The sequence below is a fragment of the Falco rusticolus genome, chromosome 4 (genome assembly GCF_015220075.1).
Source record: "Falco rusticolus isolate bFalRus1 chromosome 4, bFalRus1.pri, whole genome shotgun sequence".
NCBI classification, from domain to species: Eukaryota; Metazoa; Chordata; class Aves; order Falconiformes; family Falconidae; genus Falco; species Falco rusticolus.
In genome coordinates, this window is record NC_051190.1 from 98,471,234 (window position 1) to 98,486,789 (window position 15,556).

General features: G+C 43.3%; 1 protein-coding gene across 1 annotated transcript in view; it reads left to right on the top strand.

Moving 5' to 3' along the window:
• TMC2 (transmembrane channel like 2) overlaps positions 1 to 15,556 on the top strand; it is a 114,960-nt gene that overhangs the window by 63,850 nt on the left and 35,554 nt on the right. The window lies entirely within an intron of this gene.

Here is a 15,556-nt window from a genome sequence, read left to right on the forward strand (position 1 = left end):
AAAGTAAAAGCCCACTGGAATGGTGCAGTGCCATCAGTGTCAAATATTAAATGATCTATGGTAAATGCTTCTCGGTTCCATACATTGTAGTTAATATCATAATAATTACAACATAATAATTTGGCTCAAGTAAGCACATAGAATTAGGTTTTGTTGTGTGATTAATGTAATGATTATTACACTTAGTCTTTGTGGAATGATTATTACATTCTGTAAAACCATAAGGAGATTTAATACTAAAATCTGGAGGCATGCTTCTCTTCGTTATTCCCTAAAATTTTAGAGGAGTGAAAGAAACAGTTACATTGAACTGAAAGTTTTTGAGGTGAGTGTAACAAGTTTAAATTTAACTGAAAGACAATTTTTTGGTTTTATTTTGTCCAAAGAAAAAAAAATGAGACAGGAAATTCTCATGAAAAAAACTTTGTGTTAAAAAAATATCGAATTAAAAGACTGTGGGTTTGTGGCTGGTTTTTTTTTTTAACTATATCCTTCTCCCTGCCTGCTTTTTTTTCTATCTAATGCTACTTGCCAAATTAATACATTAGTAATTTTGCTCTAACTACAATTACAAAAGTGGCCTTTAGCAAAGCTGTTTTGCCTCAGTTAAATGCCACTCCTCCATCTCTGTGAACAAGCAGAAAGGTGCTGCTGGATGGGGCTAGGGGGACCCAGCTTCAGGTGTGTCCTTGTCCTGATGGACCACCAAGATCTCTGGGTTTGTGTGGATGCTTTTGCCTTCAAATGCTCCACCATGCCTACTGGTGTGCAGACGCTGCACTGACATAGGTGGTGCATCCCAGGTCTAACCTCATCTTCAGAGTCAGGTGCCTCACCACTGAGGTGAAGGGTTTCTGCATCCCAGTGTGCCCCAAAAGCTGATGCACACAACCTGGCTGACACTATTCTAAAGTGCAAAGTGCTCACAAAATCTGCTGCTACAAAAAGGTGGCCAAGAAAGCTGCCACCTCTTGGGTGCTTGCTGTGGTATCCAGGAAGGGGAACAAGTGATGAAAGCAATGATTTGGGACTCTTTCCTCAGGCAGTTTATAGCCATCACATGGTAACAGCTCTCAAAAGTGCAGCAATGGCTTCTTGCAGAAAGTAAGCAAGGAGCAGCTTCCTGAGCTGTCTCTTAGCCTTTCTGAATGACAGCCTGGTCGACTCCATCTGTATCAGGAGCCACTCCCTTCTCAGAGACTCTTTCCATATATCAACAGCATGTGCCCTTCTCAAACGCTGACGCTACCAGCAGATGCCAATCAATGCAGTTCAATCAGCCCTAGAATTATATATGATATGGGTTTTGCTATAACAAGCAAAACATACCTTTCAGTTACCACTTCTTAGTATTTTGCAAGTCACAATTCCATTTACAGAAAAACATTACACTTATAGCTCTGTTAGCCAAAGATTCATTTTGAGGAAAACAGAGTTTAAAAGAAAAAACAAACCACACCACCAAACCAAAACCAAACCAAACCTGACTTGTTCCAGTCAATCTGCAATGATTGCCCTAACAGATTTCCCATCACTGGAAGATTTCATGTTTGCATTTAAACTCTAACATAGGTTAAATCAAATTTTTGACATTTTGAAGTCTCTCAGGAAACTTAATTTCCCTTCTCCAGGTAGCTTCCTAGACTAAACAAAATTAGGTCCAATGGCCTAAAAGCAACAGCTCTGTTTCACAACCAACAGCCCAAGTTATCTGATGCTTCAACTGGCCTCACTGCTCTGAAGACTCTCCAAAAGCCCTCACAGACCTGATACTATTTTCCTTCATAACTTCACACACTTTCACAAACCTCAATTGCAATCCTTGTCTTCAAAAGACATACTACAAAAATGCATTTGTTTTCATTTGCTTATAACTTGCAGCTCCAGCTTCCCCTGCAATGTGAACTGGACCCAATGGATGGTGGCAATGTCACCTGTGATCTCCTGGGAGCACAGAGAAGTATGAGCACAAAGGACCATTTCACACATGCTTGGCAAAATGATGGCCTGAATCTTTAGGCAGCGTAAATCAGCATGTCTCCATCAATTTCAGAGGTGCTTTCCTGAGACTAACTAACAATGCACAAATCAACACGTTTATAAAAACCAACAAAACAAAACCACCCACATCACCTTGCTGTCTGCTGAAACATCAGATCTAGATATTCTTTAAGCAAATCCACTTAAACGATACTTTGAATTCAATGTGGATATGGAGGCAAGAGAGGAATGAGTGATTTTTACAACATAGCTAAGCCACTGAATCCCTATGCTCAGGTCACAGCAGGTCCTTGATTTTGCCAGCATCCAGGTCCTCCCCTCATCCCTGAGCCCAACCGTTGAGACACAGACTTTTAGAACAGATAGGAAATTATTACAACTAAAAAAAAAAATCTCTTCTCCTTACAGAGACACTAGAAATTGCAATAAAACTGGTACTATACAAACTTCTTATCTCTCGCTGACCACAAGAGCAGCTGACACGCTCCAGCCACCCAGGCTTATGTCTGTCTACATTGGGCAACTTCCCAAGGGTCTGTGCCTAATTCCATTCACATTCACTTAACAGAAGCAGAGCAGCCACACCACAAGACTGAAGGACCAAAACTCTCAGGCAAGAGGTTAGGGCATGCGCCTAGGAGAGGTGGAAGTGTCTGTAAGCTCCAGATCTACATGATTCAGAGCAGATCCCTCAGCCTGGATTTCTCAAACCCGAGGCAAGTGTCCTAGCTACTGAAATACTGACCACCTTAGAAATGGAAAAAATCTTCAAAACAAAAATTTCAAAAGTGTTTTCATTGCAACATATTTAAAAATAAGCTCCCAATGTCAGCTTTAAAAAAAAAAAAAAAGAGGAAAAAGGTGGGGGAAGGGAAAAAAAGGGGTGGGGAGGGGAAGAAAGAATGAAAAAAAAAACCCCAACAAAAACCAGAAGAAGGGGGTTCTCCTTTACCAGCCCTCCTTGCTCTGGTGGTTCCGGCACTGCAAGCCTAACCACAGGCTCTGCGTCTGTGAGCCCACCGCCTGCTGTGTCCCCATCCACGCCCCTACCTACCTCCCCAGCTGATCATGGAGGAGCTTTGGACTCTCTCTGTGCTCTTGGCTGTTGGCTCCAGCTGTAAGGTGCACACTCAGACCGCAGGGGCACAAGGGCTTGCAAAGTCCCTGGGCAGGTCTCACCCCAGGGACAGGCTCGGGACTGCTTAAAGTGCCAGGCACATCCTCAGGGGTCCCCTTTCAAGAGCCGGTCTTTTTCAAGAAGGTAGGAGCTCGCCCTCCTGGATCACTGAACTGCAGCCATCTTCAGACACCTCATCTGCCCAAAGACAACAAGGGATCCATCAGCTGTTACTCATCACCCCCTGCACTTGATCCACCCAGGATACAGCCAAGAGCTACAACATGCCTGAGGCGCTTGTATTTTTAGCTCACTCTATCAAAATACTTACTTTTGGTCAGCACTGCTGTCACAGAAGATGCTGGCCCCAAAAAAGGCACTGGGAGCAGAGGTAGGAACAGACAGTACTGTTCCTGGCCCTGGCATGAGATGATGCTTCTCCAGATACTTCTCTGGCTACAGGCAGGGGCTGTTAATACTGCTGTTTCCAAAAGAAGTTTTGGCTGTACCCAGTTTGCATTCTCACCCCAGCCTATTCAGCAGGGAAATGACTTAACAGTGGTGTTAGGAATTTCTGGGTTAAGAGATTGCAATTTAATAAAACCAGGAATTTGGACCTGCTTAGAAATCTGTCAGGAGGAACACATTCTCATGCAACCCATGGCATCAAAAGGAATAGACAATGTCACTGGTGAAATGCTGTGTAAAGGCAATGTGTTGCTGATAGTCTCAAGCATGCCACAGAGTGCAAATCTTTACAGAAAAGTCCATGAAACCAATGGTGGGAGGTAAAAACTGCAAAGAAACATGGGTAAAGCATAAATCTGGGAATGAGAAGAGCAAAGCTGCAGACCTTCATTGACCTTCTTGAGCTCATAGTTTAACACCCTTCAGACTCAGTTTCCCTGTACCAAAACAAGAATAAAGCCAGGTTTCTCCAGGGGCACAATTCACTTATAGCTCCCTACAGAAATACAAAATAGATGAGCAGCAGTATTCTGCTAACTTAAAATACCACACATTGGAAACTATTTTAGCATAACTTAACAAGATAAAAGCTTGAGTCTTAGGCAAACCCCAGAGGGACTCTTAAGTTTAGCAGGTCAAAAGCAAGGCTTTTCAAATCCCTTTCATATGCATAAAGGCATAAGGTTTAGAGAAAAATCTTTAAAATTCCATAAAGCCAAAGCAAACAAACAGCCTGGTGTTCGGGGAAGACTGGGATAGGGCTCAGGCTGGAAACAGCAGGTGCACTCAGCATTTCTCTCTGTCACACAGAGACACTGACATCCTTTTTGCAAAGGAAAGGAGGGATTCAGAGCTCCAGCCCAAACTAAAGGCTTAGACTATATAAACCAGATTAAATAGTCTAAACAGCCCCTCCTTCATGCCCTAGAGAACAGTTCCCATTATCTCACAAGTGTGTGATATTTTTCAGTTATAAGATTGTTCAGGCAGAAGGAAGACCTCAGGATGTCTCTAGTGCAACCCCCTGCTCAGAATGGGGTCCAAGCCGATTTCAGACTAGGCTGCATAGGATTTTGTCCATTTGGTCTTAGTAAATACAAACAGATTGTTCATTCTCTCTCTTGAATGGCTAAAACAACTTAATATTAGTTTTGACAAGAGTTCTGCAGTCATAGCAAGCAACTACAAACCAGAAGGCACATTATTAAGTCAAAATTGTGACTGTAGTGGCACTGTAAAATGAACACTTGTTAGCAAATTGCCCCAGGAACAGGCCAATACAGTTAGAGGAAAAAGCAACAACAAAAAACAAGATCCGTTCTGTGCTCCACAAAACCAGTGTCTTGTCTTCCTCTCTTACTATCATTTGCATTTAGATCTTTGTGGCAATGATCTCAAACTCACTCAACAGTGATTTAACAAATGAAGCTGCTGTAAAAGTCTCCCATCAAAGAAGCATCCAACAAAGTGGGCCAGTGTTATGTACTTAATAAAATTTAAAGCATCAGGCTAATTTTCACCTTGTTACACTACCACGAGTCAAGTTTAAGAGCAGGGGCTCAGCAATATCATTAGGCTAATCTGCCCAGTGAACATCATAATGTTTCTTAGGTATTTGCCAGAAACAGTTTTGCTAACCTAAACCTACCTTCTTCAGCTGCTGGAAGATCATAATTTGTCCCAGGTGGTAACGCAGCCCAGAATGATGGAAAAGTTGCTTGGACACACCTGCATTCAGTTTTTATTTTAAAGTTTCATTAAAACACCAGTTTCATTGTGATACTGAAAACCTCATCCATAGTAGCATGTTCATATTCTTTTCAGATTACAAATATTTTTGTTGACTTCATCTTCTAGAGGATTCAATTTTCAAGTTGGGTAAATCCAGTTTTAAAAGTAAAACTGAGCTGGTAAGGATGAGGTTTACAGTATCCTGGCCATACAGTAGAAGGGGCATGCAGGTATATTTTACATTACACACTTGATGTTGGAGGTGAAGTTTCAGAGCCCCCAGCCCTACCAGAATTTACTGCCTCTGTGATAATTTGATCAAAAGAAGATATATACACATATGTGTATAAACACACATATATGGTCACATATATGTATGTGTATGTCTGTACACAGACATATTAACAATATGACAAATTACCCTGTTCTTACATGTCTAAACAGAAGGAGCTTTCTTACAAATCATCTAAAGAGAACAAATGCACTAGAAGATACTTGGTGACTTTAAATAAAGCCCAGATAAAAGCAGTAACTTTTCATAAGCCAATTATATCAGCAACACACTCTGGACTGGTAAGGCATAGGCCTTTAGCTATTATTACATTTTTCTCAGTCACTATTTAATAATACACAGTCATTTTTAATAATAAGCATGAAAATAACTAACACTTCAAAAGCATATAACTTGTTGGGGATTTTCTTCCTTTGCCACTTATTAGGCATTTAATTTGTTTATGAGACAAAACGACAAGTTTCCACTGAACTGAGTGTTCTGCTATGAATGAGAACCTAACAAGATTTTCTCAAGACATGCTGGCCTGGTGCCTTGAGATTTGATACTAAAGTGCATTGATAGTACAATTCAGGAAAGAAACATCATGAAAAAAAATGAAAACAATTTAGAGAGACAACCCGGCATTTTTTCCTCAGGCCAACAAGGGCTCCAGGTACTTCTAAAACAATGTTTCCAGCATCAGCAGAATTACACCAGAAACCAACAGGGTATCATTTTGTGCCTTGGGTAAGAAGACACCCAGGCTCACCAAATTTCTGAAACTGCCTAACATAAAGCATTTACATGGCATGGCTGAAGTCAGTCGAATTACTTAGCTGCTTGAAAAGAAATCCTTACACATTTGCATAACTTTAGCTCCGTATCTAAATACTTTTCTATTATTATTTTGAATTGCTGACCTCAGATCACAGCCCTTCTGTGCAGACTGCCTGACTTGCTGAGCTCAAATGAATACCTCATCATCTTGCCCTCTTGGGAAATAACTTTCTTTCTTTCCAGACCCTCTCCCAGTAGTTTGGGGCTTTTCCTAAAGGTATTTGTGATAACCAATTATAAAATTCCTCAGGCTAATACTTCTAAGAGATTTTTTCCAATCTGCTTTCATTAGCAAGTGGGAATTCCAGCGCCACTCCTGTTCTGTTAAATACAGGAAACACAAATTAAACAAAAAAACAAAAAAAAAAAACCAAAAAAGAAAAAAACCCCATATCCATCACTAGCAAGATGTTTAGCAGTAGTCCTTAAAAAAGAGACAGAACATAGAAAGTGTTGTATTAAGGACTTACACGATATGAAACTAATATTACAAAAGGCCTGGCATGTCAGCATGCAGGTAGTTTAGGGTATGATGGACGTTCAAGCCCACAAAGCCCTCTCTTTCTTTCTTCACTTCTGTTCTGCTTTTTTGAGGCTGTAGCTCCAGTTCTACCTAAGAAAGCGGAAGATAAAGATTTCAGATTTTAATACAGATGAGGCTGATGTGACAAATCCTTTGGCTGTTGGATATTAGCCTGCGAGGAAATGTTTAGCATCCATGTCCCCTGGGCATCTCTCTCCCATCATCATCATTAGCACCCAGAGAAGCAGAAGAGAGGAGGGCTTTGGGGCCAAGGGACTGCACCTTGATATTTTGTAGAGGCTGAAAACCTAAAAGGTTTGAATCCAGATGCAATCAGAGACACCATAAATCTGCTCTGATTAGTCCTCTCCCGTGATACTTTTGGAAAACATTCCCATTGTTGTCTTCAATTTCCCCAGTTTTTCCACAAGCACTCCCACCTCCTATGGAAAGTCACTCAGCTTGAAGAGAATCTACTGAGGCAGGCCCCTTTGCAGAGTGTTGTGCATGTGAGAATTAGAGCCTTGAAAAGATTCAGGCAGAAGACTAAATCACACTTGGCTCTTGTAAAAGAAACTAGTGGCTGACCCAGGGAGTTATAAGAGCAGGGCATCACCCAGTGGGAGGGATGCGCCTCTCCATCACCCTGACTTCTGCCAGTTTGGTCCTTCACTTCTCAACAGGACATAATTTTAATTGGGTGATATTTCATACAGAAAAAAAACCTCACAAGCACCCAAACCTTGGTTTGGGATTTTAGTGTTTTGTTTGCATTTGGGTTTGTGTGGGTTTTTTTGGTTGTTTTTTGGGTTTTTTTTAAGTTTCACCAAGAAAAATCCAGATTGTGTTTAGTCAAAATGGCCTTTTTCCCGTTCAGTTTTTCAGTTTGGCAGCCACCTTAAAGAGCCAGAGTTATAGCTCCAGCCCCAGGAGACCCATGGAGCCCAGGGATGAGCACAATGAGCACCTTCTCTTAGTATAACATGTATGGCACCACCAGAGTCACTGGGGTGTGACATGTAGTGATAATTTACAAACACGGAGACTGCTCCCAAGAAACACCCATGGGGGTTATGACAAGCTCAAAATTGGCTTTTGTTAAATGTAATACTTAACTCAGTACCACCTCTGCTCTGCCACGCCGGATTTCTTTCTGAATCAGATGCTCATGAAACCTCTGCTGTCTCAGTAATGAGAGAGAAAGCAGACGCAGTGTGAAGGAAAACAAAATATCTCAGTTTCACACAGGGCAAGCCCCCATTCCTTTATCGAGTGTGCCGCTTCTGCCAGAAAAGGTGGTAAATCTGCTGAAATGGAGCAATTTGCTATGCAAAGTGGCTGCCACCAGAGGGAGGTCCCACTGTACCGCAGCTGGGCTCGCTCACCTCAGCTGCATGGAGCATCACCCACCCCTTCCATCTCCCTGCCGCGAGAGCCCGGCAACCATCCGCTTCTCATGCCCTCCTGTTTCTCCAGCTCATCTGGCACATGAAGGATGCTATTCCCCTAAAACCCTCTCCCTTCCCCTACCACCTCACCGCATCCCTGCCTGCCTGTGAGGAAACCATCCATGGGCTAAACGACATTTTGATTGTACATCACTCCTGACCTGGGGCAGATCTCAGCTAGCTAGGAGTACGCTAGGAGCATGTTACACACCAGCAACACTGCTTTCTTAGGATCAGATGGGTACAACTCCTGTGAGTAGTACCTGTTCATCACTCAGGGAGTAACTGACACTGAGGCAAAGGAGGAAGCAGGTTCGTGTGGTATGATATAACTGTACTAAAAGAATCCCTTAAAGATGCCAAATCATGGTATTTTTCTTCCCCAAACAAATTGCTTCTGTTCTGTCTTAGCTCGCTCCCACGCTGCGTGAGCTTTGTGCACTATTGTGAAGTTGGGTTTATGCTGCATTTTATTCTTTTTGAAAACTTTAATTGGAAAACCTAAGAAAAAAATAATTCAAAACATTTCATTAATATGGTTTTACAATTCTAACAATGGCACAAAAGCATGTTGTTTAGGTTTTTTTTTTCCCAATATAAATCAATTGTTTGTAGGTCCTTGAGATAATTTTAAACCGAGATTCTAGCCCTGACTTCCAGTCAGCCTCTCACCTCTTCCTACACAGACAGGGACCTTCAGAGGGGCCTTCTGACTCTGCCAGTGCTTTTTGGGGAGACCCCACAAAGTCCTGTGCATCACTGAGCCCGCAATCTAGCAGAAGCTTTAGGGTTATTTGGCACAACCCGTGGCTAGTGTAACTTGCCAGAGTCTTGTGGAAGTCACTAAAGCTCTAAGAGCTTGTAGCAGCAGAGGGTCGGGCTTGCACAGATGCAGGCAGAGCTCCTCCGGGAGCTTTGCACGTTTTAGGAAGAGGGTAAAAGCATACAAGATCTTCCTGCCACGATTGGATTGTCAGGCAGCTTTCCCTCTGTCTTTCTATACTTAAAAAACATCTTGTTTATCAGGCAAAGAGATTCTAGACAAAAGTGAAAGAAATTTTTTCCCACAGAAATCCTTTCAGACCCAGAACAAAAGGAGAAAACCAGTGGCAGCACCCCCAGTGTGTCTGGAGGGGCTGAACAGGAGGCAGCAAAAAAGGCTCAAAAAAAGGCCTAACTCCAGTGAAGGACATTCTTCTCCTGATCTTCTTGTACTGTGCTGTTCATCACTGGCCTTTTGGGCACCTCCTACAAAGCTGAGGGGACCAGACTGGAATCTTTCCTCCAGAACAGGGCCAAGCAGGTGTGTATGGTAGGAAGGGAGCCCAGCAAAAATGTTCCTCCTCAAGAAACCTCCTACTCTAGAATCTGTGCAAAAACCCTGCCCTCTTCTTGGTTTTCCACATACATTCTCTAAACCAGAAGTTTCTTCATATAAATCCTTCATGAAAAAAAACATTCTCCACTTCAGTACTGCAAGAGTGTGTTGACTAGTTTCATGGTTTAGATCAGTCCAGAAGTTTCTGTTATTTTAATAATTCCCCTATTTACTCTTCTTGTCCCTGGAAACATCACGATGACCTTTATATTTGGACTTCATTAAGTCTTCAGAAAGGGAATGGTTGGTTGGAAAAAATGTTGTGCAGCCTCCATTCCCTAACAGAAGCATGGGAGATGGGCAGGGATTTCCATCTCTGGTTAGAAATTTATATTTTTTTTCCAATGCCACTTACTTAGGCAGTACCAGAACCACAGGACTGTGATGGACACGGATTTCTGAATGAACAAGAGCCTCCTGCCCTCAAAGCCTGTACCCAGCCAAGCCAGCAATGGGGAGGGATGATGCAGGACCAACATATACCATCTGACTGGCATCACTGCCAAACACTTACATGTTTGGAGAGCGCTGACAGGCTCACATGGATCCAGAATGACTCCAAGCATGTGCTTAGCCTGAGACATGGAGTCAGCGAAGATGGCAGTGAGCTGGCAGACACAGGTTTGTGTTTTGCCCTAAGCTGGGGTGGTAACAACTGCAGTGTTTCCCACAAGGCTGCTGCTAAGGGGGTGCTCTATTCTCACACAGCTGGGCAATATAAGCAGCTTTTAAAAAAATATAATTATTACTGGCTTCTACATGATAGGAAGTGGTGGAAGACTGAGGGGCTGTGTCCTATGGTTGATCTGATGTTCAGAGATATCTCTCCGAGCTGGCACACCTCCAAGACCTGCCAGTGCACATCCTTGCCCTGTTTTGGTTTAATTCTTCCTGACAGGCCACCTGAATTAGCAGCCCGCTGGCAGTAATTGTTCTTTAGCTAAAACACAGACTAACAGCATGTAGGGAGCTTGTTGCGCTCTGTCCTGGGAAACCCCCAGCTGCGCCTTGAGGCATGAGGCGAGGGAAAGCCAAGGAGAGAACACTATGAAATAACAACAGGAAAGAAATAAAAAAGCAATAGCTCTGCCTCGAGGGCCTTGTGCTCCCCAGCCTTGGGTTGGGCTTATTCAGATAAAGCTTATTTCCATGGGCAAAGCATGAGCTGGCAAGGCATTGAGTTGCGCATCCCAAAACCCACAAGATTAGTCTCATGCCATTGTTTCCAGTGGGGCTGCATTGGCCTTACTTAACGAGTAACTAATGCCCACACTGCACAAACAACACAGGACGTGTATTTGGCACTGGTTTACTGCCTCCAGCCACAGTTCAGACCCACCAACCTGCATGGGAGCTAGAGGGTTATTTTCAGAGACTGCAAAAAATTTAACAATTTCTTTTCCAGATTATGTTAATGTAATGAGACTACCTCCCCATGTGTCTGCAATGGACACTGCTCACGAGCCCTTCCTTTCTGACTGTTTCCAGGCTGCTCTGTCAGACATCGCTCCAGACCCTTGTACAGAAGTACAGAGAAACACTGCAACATTGCAGAGATTACATCAGGGCCAGGATGATCCCTGCATACATATATGCTCAGGTCAATATGTAGCCCATACTGGATTTCCATGGCTTAGCCAGAAATATTTTTTTTTGCAAAGTTAAACCCTGATTTTGGTGAAAAGCCAGGCTGGATCACAGCTGAGCCAAATCCAGTTTTATGAAGCATGCCTGAGAGACCCTGGAAAACATGATTACATTGTTTTAAAAAAATAAAAATACTTTCTTTAACAGTCAGTCCTACAGAGTCAGTGCTGGGAAGTGATCTCTAACTTTTAAGTGTCTGTCTCAGATACATCCTTAAAGTTGGCTCTGACAATTTGCAAGTTTTAGGCCCTCATCAAAATATTCACACATAGGTCAGGTATTACTGATATTACTCAAAACCCTTCTCAAGTAAAGATTACTTATAGATGAGATGAATATTGAATAAATGTAATCCATGGATTAATTAGCTAAAGCCCTATGTTAATCAGAAAGCAAGAAAGGTAGAAACACTAGCTCATTAAGCATTTAGAAGCATGTTGTATGTGCTTGCAGGATTCAGTTACCCTCTCTCCATAACACAACTGCTTTTTATTTAACACTTGGAGGTGTGTGAGACGTCCAATGTCCTTGCATGTTAAAACTCAAAACTGTCAAATTGTATAGCATTAATCACCAACAGGAGGAGAAACAAACTAAGAGTATAGGACAAAAAAAGTGCTACACCTCCATAAATTTCTCACACTCTGCGTATGAAGTCTGACATTTACATAAGTAATAGTTGAACTCATGGTTGTGCATTACTTATTCATACCTTGTGTGGAATAACTCAGAAGTAAAAGACTAATCCCTTAATCCCCCTGATCCATAATCCTGAGAAATCATAAACCCTGCAAGACACTTTATCCTCCTAGGAAAATCAGGCTCATAAACTGAGGACTGCAGCGTGCTTGGTGCTGAAGAATGGCAGCATTTCCCCATTGTATGGCTACACGAGTTCATGTCAGCCCTACACGGAGCTATTTCAGGACCTGTCATCTGTTTGGTGCACACACATAGGCAAAGGAAGTCCCCACATGCGACCTCTCTCATGGCTCACGAGACACCACGTCGCTCTCCCAGGCCTGCCATGCTTGGGGATTGTTGCAATGTTTTTGTATATATTTCCTTTAATGAAGCACCTTCTACCATCAAGGAAAGACGTGTGTCAAAAGGACATGAAAAGGAGTACATTTTTCTTACTTCAGATACAGCATTTTGTAGAATATCCCACCTTAAGGTTTTTTAGCCATGAATAATTCAATGGTGCGTATGAGCAACTCTATCTTCTTTTCTTTAAACTTTCTTTTTTTGACCAATACTCTTCAGTGTCCATGAGCTACAAGCTCAGTATCACACGGGCTAAAGCAGCAGAGAGGTACAGCAAGATCTCCACCAGTTTGATTCAGGAGGGAATTACAGCTCTCTAGGCACTTACCAAAAAACAAGGCAAACAAGGCTGGCAAATCTGAGCTTTAGCCCAACCATGCTGCACTTTTTCTTGCTTTTCTCAGCTTGAATGACACCGCTTTGTTGCACTGAGCCCTGCTCCTGGAGGATCCCCAGGCTCACCTGCACAGCCTGCCTTCTGCATCACACCTTCTGGTACTGCCTGGCCCACCTGAAAAGTGACGGTGGCTCTGCCTCTCCCTCCAAGGACATGTGCCACGAGGGACAAAGACTGCAAGGTTTCTCACTGTGTTTGTATAGCTGCACATCAGCTACAAGTGCACCTCTGCTTCGGGAGGAGGAAGACAGCATCACCTGGACGGGTTATTTATTTTTCTTGGGGCTTTAAGACAAAGGGAGCAGCAGATCATATGCAAAGGGTCTGTTGTACTATAGGCTGAGTCTGAAAGGTAATGTAGGGACTTCTCCTTAAGGGTAAGTACTTGTAAGTACTTGGGCAACCACTTTAATAACCTTCTTGATTACAAAATAGTTATCAGACATTGTGCATCTCCCTCCCCTCCATGGGATGGAGTCCAATGAAGTTTGTAGTGTGAAGGATAATGATCCCTGCTTCTGCAAGGGTAGAATACTGCCACCCAGCCTGTAAGAATGCAGTTTGTCATGGGCAATCTTACTACTACTGACAGTGTAGGTATGGGGCAGGTGGGGAGCAGTGAAGCAACATCCATGCAGAGCTTACTGCAAACACGTTCAGCCACTAAACAGCCATACTGATGTGTTGCCTCATGAGCACTGAACAGCTACCATACCTGCTCTGTCCTCTGTGCTGGGATCCCTCAGCTGTCACCCTCTTCTACAGTGCAGGGTGATCTCATCACCTTGTGTGGCAAGGGGTGCCCAGGACCCCTGTGACTGCCATGAAAACATCATACCTTGCTACCACTGAGAACAGATTATAAAATCAAAGGACAGGAGGGAGGTATTACCTACCTGACGACACATTTTGTTATTGAAATGAATTTGCAGCCCCCATCATTTTTCAAAATCACGTACTCAGTACCTATGGGTATGCCAAGTGGCGCAAGCAGGTCTGGAGCCTACAGCTACCCCAGTTTCAGTGCAGATGATAGATGAATTACTGACCGTGTGACAGGGTAGAAACCAGGACACTCAGCTCTGGCAATGAGATGCCCACATGAGTATACCCTGAGCATGCAAAAAGCATCTGAGTATGCCTTGGTGAAAAAGAAGGGTGCGGTGAGGCAGAGACAGTGCAGCATGGAGCATGATATTCTGAGAGTGTGACAGGCATCTGCACCCCTTTTGCCTCTTACCACCTGATTATCCAGAAACCTGGCTTTCATTTAACAAGGAAAATTAAGTCCCTAGATCCTCTGTTTGGGAAAGAGATGCTTAGGGCTGAGGCTTGAGGCAACTGAAGTAGCCTGCAAAAAATCTGTTCCAGTTGCCTCTGGCAGCTGCAAATTTATCTTTTTTGCCTGGAGCAGTATTAATGCAATGGCCTAGTGATCATATTTGGAGCAAATTTTCAACCTACCACACTGATGCACAAGGTTATAGGTGAAACTTGTTTCCTGGGAAGAACTTCCAAAACTGCTACTGCTCCTTTCAGCCCCAGTCAGACCCACTGGTGAAGCAAACACACAGCGAAAACACCCTGTGTAATGAACTTGCAGGGCTAGAGTTGTTAATAATGTATGGGCATATACCACACATTTTGTATGGTATTTAGTTCAAATGTATTTAGTTCAGGCAAGCTGAGCTAAAGTCAAAGGCAGATCAAACAATCCATTGGATTGGACTTAAAATACTTGAAAAGTGCCTTTGGACCAAAATCCAGCAAGCAAAAGGCAGCATTAAGTCTCTCGTTGGAGTTGGTGGGTGCTGCACCTGACCCACAGCAGGGGTCACCTGCAAGAGTGGCTGGTGGCAGCAGCCTCAAGCCGATCTCCACAACATTCCTCTCTTTTGGGAGGGAAGGGGAGGATTAACACTCTCCCTGCCAACACCTGGAAGAAAGTCTTTGTGTACTGTCACCACACCAGGTCCCCCAAGGGACACCTGCACAAGCCAGGGGTCCACAGCAGATTCCAGAGCCAGTGTAGGGGTAAGCTTTTTTCTTGGGAGACCCTTCCTGAGCAGTCTGTATGCTGTAGGAGAAACCCTGTACTGGGGATGCACTGCCCGTCCCAGGAAGCTACAGCTGGGGCAGATGCTGCAGGTTTTACACCGGAGATTGCTCAGACAAACCTATTCTTGGCCTACTGAAAGACTGCAAGTTGCAGTGTGCAATCCAATACTTTGTGGTACTAAAGGACCTTCCGAATGAGGGTCTCACATTAATTAATTAAGCCTCAGAGCACCTAGAAGGAAAATCTATCCTATTTTACCAGTAAGTGCAATGAGTATGCAAAGGTCACACAGAACAGAGGAGCAAAGGAAAGAGAGATCCCAGTGTCTTGACTCCTTGCTGCATCTATTAGCTTAGGAGTCCCCTACAAAGGACAGTTATGGAGGACAAAAAGCGACCCACAGCTGTGTCCCAAGGGGCACCAACTGAGAGGTTTAATAAGGCGCAGGAGAATGAGTAACAGGGTTACACAGATTGACGCAGGTCAGTAAAGAATATGGCATTAAGAAAATTGATCCTTTCAAAACCTCCAGCCACATGCTTATGTCAGAACCAGACGTGACTTGTGTCTGTGTTTCATACGATACCACCAAGTATCCACCAAAGGGCTTTCCTTCATGTTTAAATAAT